A 5,207-nucleotide genomic window follows, 5' to 3' on the forward strand; every position below is an offset into this window, starting at 1 on the left:
AGAGTTATGAAGTATGTTCTAGCTTTATTAATTGTAGGCCTTAACGTAGTGAGTGTCTTGGCCTATTTTGCCAGGCTTCGTGTAAAAGCTGTATTTCTTAGTGTTTAGTAAAAATGCTGACCAAGAGAATTAAACTGGTAAAAGTCTATTGTATTGTTTAAATGTGCATATAACGGAAGCTTTTCGTGAGAACCGACTGCTCGGAGATGATGTTCTTGCTAATGCAACATTTTAGGTTTTTTGTGTGTGAGACTGACTTTCCAAGGACAAGAACAATGGAATTCTGACTTGAGTAGAAGCTGCAACAATATTGTTACCCGACAAGCCGGATGATGAGGACATTGCAAGAGGAACCAATCAACAATATGATAACGGAGAAATATTAGAATTCATAGATATGGTATAGTACTTTTATTGGAGAAAGTGTGAACATACGATTAACTGACCAATAGGGAATTAGGGGATAGTTTAAGTGACTTTAATATAACAATGCTAATTCTGGGAGAGACATTAATTTCGACATTTTTAGAGAAGACCGATTATTCTGCCATTTGGGTCATTCCGACATTCTGGCTCCTTGGGCTCATATTTTCCTGACTGAGAGCCTGATGCCTTGCTGATCGACTGATGTCCTGAGGACGAAGAATGATTCTGCTTTGATGACCCATACCGAGCATAGGTATACATCGAAATGTGATTATTATGCATATTTGCTTTTTCTTTCTACGTACCAACTGCGCTGTTTTGATTGAACCATAGTTAGATGATTTTCCAAATTTACGGTACTAAATTGTTTAACATGAATCCTAACATGCCGATGCTAATCTGATGTTAGTTAAGGATTCTCACTAATTGAATTATGATAACAGGGACTAATGCTTGGTGACCTTCTCTGCTGAACTTCATGTACTTCATTACGTTGACGCAGCTGACGTTGCTATAGATTTGCACCGTAGCTTTAGAATGTGTTGTAGTTCAAGCTTTGATTAGATTGCATTTCTTCCGCCACTTTGGACAACCAGTGTTGTTTCTGTATGTGTTTCGTTTGATGTTGAGATTAATCTACATGACCTTAGCATTATTAATATAGGGAAATAAACATTCTAAACTTTTACTAAAGGTGTAGTTATTCATGACTGAAAGGTCATGGTGCGTGACAATTACTGACTCCAATGATTATTGATTTTATTGATTACTAGTGATTGTCGATTATTGTGTATTGATTATTGATTATGTACTGGAGCTATGGTAAGAACTTCTTAATTGTGAGTCAAAAGGTTAATCGACCTATTCGCGTCCCCTTGTAAGTTTACTTATTAAGGTCAGGCGCGCTAACAGTGGTACAGGCACATGTCTGGGTACTGTTGGGATGGTTGCAATGATATTGTGCGCTGTAAGATGCAGCACACATGTGTTTGGGCAATGAGGCAGGGCAGTTGCAAGGTGTTACTGCAAGGGACACCACCATGACGTAACCCCAGGTATGGTATTGACTGACTTCCTAGTCTCTGATGTCTTGGTCGTGTTGGTAGAGTTAATTTAACTATATGCGAGGGATGTTGTTAGGAGACAACCAGAGGCACAGTCATTAGACATGCCATCCATCCCATGTACTGCATATGTACATGTAGGTATTTAGCCCTGGTGATTGACATATGTCCAGGTTGTGTATGTGTTGTGGTGCATGGCACTACTAAGGCGTAGGTACATTTATAGCTTACGTCAGCATGGTGCTACTTGCTTCATGTGCAATGTGTCCCTCTGCGCTCCTTTGACATGCATTGAGTGTGTCCTATGTGGCTCCCCCTTCTTGCACTTAACAATTTAACATTCATTTCCCCATATCCGACTTACCCTGCATTTGTGGTGTTTCCTGGTAGTCTGCCCTGTCCTGCGATTCCAATGACCAGTTCCTCCGGGATGACTTCTGCAACCATCTCCTCCATCTCGTCCAGGTCCTCTTGTGGTGCTGGACTACCACCTCCAGTTTGCAGTGCTGCCTTCCTGTGCGATGCCATTTTTGTCTTTGTCCTTCGCTTGCAGTCCTGCGAGCGTTTCTTGCACTCAGTTACGGTTCTCCTCACCTCTGTCACACTTTTAATCTTGTCTACTATCTGCTGCCAGATTGCCTCTCTCCTTCCAATTGCTAATTTTGAGGTAACGAAGAGTTGATGTTGATGCTCTGTCACCTCTCTCATCAGTATTTCATACTCCTCCGCACTGAAACAACACTTTCTCTTTTTCTTCTTCCTCCCCTGGGTTGTTTGTCCTTCTGGCTGGTTCCTGGTTAATTTGGGTCACCCTGGGGTCTCTCCTGGCTTTCTGGCTCCATTTTGCCTCTCCTTTGCACTGTTTTGTGCATTGGTGTCTAAAGTTGACGCTATCGCTGTAAAAAATGGTGCATTTCCATTTTGCAACATGTTTATGTGTCTTAAAACAGGTTAGAGTCATTTTTTCGACGTTAACATAATTTTGCATTACCACAAGGCGCAATGGTTAACTTCACAAATGTTGACTCTAACCTATTATTAGCACCACCCACCGTCATAATATAAATATGAACCCCAGGTGGCGATAAAATATGGTGCTATCCAGCACTTGTCTTTTTGACGCAGAACTGCGTTTGCACAGTTTTGCGTCAAAAAGTATAAATCTGGCACTAAGTCATGGGTCACGTGACAGGAAAGGCTGCACCACAATAGTTTCCCTGCTCAAGTCATAATGTCGGCTCCTTTAACTCTGCACATTTTGAATGGTGCCTCACATGGGCTTTTGTGAGGACTAGTGGCACCCAAGAAGAGGACTTTTATATGCCTACGTCAAAGCATGCTTGCTGGCTCATTGCTATTCTTTCCGAAACAATGAATGAACCAGTGTGTCTTGTACTTGAAGCCTATAAGGTTTCATCAGCTGCTGTAACAAATCAAGTATTGTCAAAGAGGAACGAGTTAGAGCTATTGGTATTGTAAATTCTTAACTGGACTTTTCTTGACACATCAATTGAAAATGAAAATTAAAACAGATGCATAAGCGAGCCAATTCAAAGCGCTACAGCCCCCATGAGCATGAGCACGAGGGAGAGACACAAAAGGAAAAAGATGTTTGCTCGCAGTCAAACGTATCGGCAAACGTGCAATTATACATATAACAGGGTCGGTGTCCAAGGCAGTAACAAAACCGCCCCACGGAGGGACAAACGAAAAGCATTTACCAATGATAACAAAGGATTTTTGAAAGGCAAGCTCATTAACGAGTAATAGTGATGGGCGTGCGGTGGGCGTGGTTAAAAGCCCACAGATAGATTACAACAGGTCAAAGCACTTGTGCGCTCGACCTAATGAATAAGTTAGGCACGTCCAGCGCTAGGTTCATCATATCACTTTTTTCCAAAAGCATTGATGAAGCCAATAGGTCTCACCGATGCAAGACCTATTGGCTTTGTCAATCTTTTTTGCCATGTTGTACGGCTGTGCGGCTGCTGTACAGCATGGTTCATAATAAAATAAAATAAAAAAGCGCTGTGATGGAGCAAGTGTTGACTGCGCCATAGCACCTTTTTTTTTACTTTCAGCAATATTGCATAGCAGCCACGCTGCTGTACATGGCTCTTGCATAAGTACTACCTACTGGTTTTGCTATTGCTTGTGGTTTTTAGGCAAGGGTTGATTAAGTGATTTTCCCAGGATCACAGGAGGTCAATTATGCTAGATTCAGGCCCATATTTATACTTTTTGACGCAAATCAGCGCCAGCAAAAATCATGCCTCAAACCGACTTGCGCCATTTTTTGAAGCACAACCCTTATTGAAATGACTCCTGTCTTAGCAAAGACAGGAGTCATGCCCCCTTGCCCAATGGCCATGCCCAGGGGACTTCTGTCCCCTGAGCATGGTCGTTGGGCACAGTGGCATGTAGGGGGTCCCAAATTAGGCCCCCCAATGCCACTATAAAAAAAAAAAAAAAATACTTACCTCAACTTACCTGTACTTCCCTGGAATGGGTCCCCCCATCCATGGGTGTCCTCCAGGGGTGGGCGAGGGTGGCAGGGGGTGTCCCTGAGGGCAGGGGAGGGCACCTCTGGACTCCTTTGGAGCCCACAGGTCCCTTAACACCTGCCCTGACCCAGGCGTTAAAAAACGGCACACATCAGGCTGTGCGCCATTTTTTAAGGCCCACCCCCTCCTGTGCGTCAAAATGACGCTGGAGTATAAATAAGGCTCACAGGCCATAAAGTCATTTTTGGGGCGGGAACGCCTACCTTGCATGTCAGACGCACATTCAGCGCAAACAGAGTATAAATATGCCCCTCAATCTTTATTCATCAGTTTCAAAGTCGTGGCATGATCTAAATAAATATACATACATTTGACACACTCACATATGTTTATAATATATATTTTAACAGACCTTTACAATTAAGTCAAAGAAGATATTTGAATAATATTTCAATAATCAATGAGAAAAAATAAAGAGCTGATCCAGAAATAAAACACAAATTGGACAGTTAAATGTTTTATTTCTCAACTGACTTTCTCTTATCTGTTTTCATAGAAAGTTTGAACTAGAAAATTAAAAAAGAAATTCTATCACACAATACTTTTTTTTAACTGTATAAGGGTAACCCTACACTTGGTAGAGCTTTCAAAAATTGAATGAAACTCTTAAATGTTCCTCTCCACGGAAATCTTTAGTAAAAGGCGAAAGATTTATTCGATTTGAAGAGAAACGAGAGTATGCTAATTGAAGCCGCCGACTATTGCACCAGGAAACACCGTTCCACAGACTATCAGGGCGACTAGGTTTACTAAGGTCATCATAGAAAACCCTTCGAAATAGAACCAAGTTATAATAATAGTTGTAATACTTTACACTGATAAAACACTTGTTGCCACAGAAAGAAACAAGCGGAGAGCCCAGCAGTGAGAGGAATTATGGGTATGCAAATTTAGTCGCAGGTCACGTGACAGGAAAGTCTGCAAGACATTTTCCATGGTCAAATCGTAATTTCTGCTCCTTTAATTATCCATGTAACCAGCTGTCTGCAAGGCGGCAACAAAACCGCCCCAAGTAGATAAAGAATTTTTAAAGGGAAGCCCATGAATGAGTGATAGTGAGGAGCGTGCGGTGGGCGTGGTTAAAAGCCACTGAGAGCTCACACCAGGACAAAGAATTTACACACTCGACCTCGAAAGGCTAAGGTAGCGCCGA

The 5,207-nt window shown here is 42.0% G+C and overlaps 1 non-coding gene across 1 annotated transcript; it reads right to left on the reverse strand.

The window, feature by feature from the left end:
- Positions 1 to 4,618: 4,618 nt before the first annotated feature.
- On the reverse strand, positions 4,619 to 4,734 carry LOC138286796 (U5 spliceosomal RNA). The gene has a single exon (XR_011202072.1). It is a non-coding gene; the product is annotated as a U5 spliceosomal RNA (small nuclear RNA).
- Between the last annotated feature and the right edge of the window lie 473 nt (positions 4,735 to 5,207).

The sequence above is a fragment of the Pleurodeles waltl genome, chromosome 3_2, assembly GCF_031143425.1.
Source record: "Pleurodeles waltl isolate 20211129_DDA chromosome 3_2, aPleWal1.hap1.20221129, whole genome shotgun sequence".
Lineage (NCBI taxonomy): Eukaryota > Metazoa > Chordata > Amphibia > Caudata > Salamandridae > Pleurodeles > Pleurodeles waltl.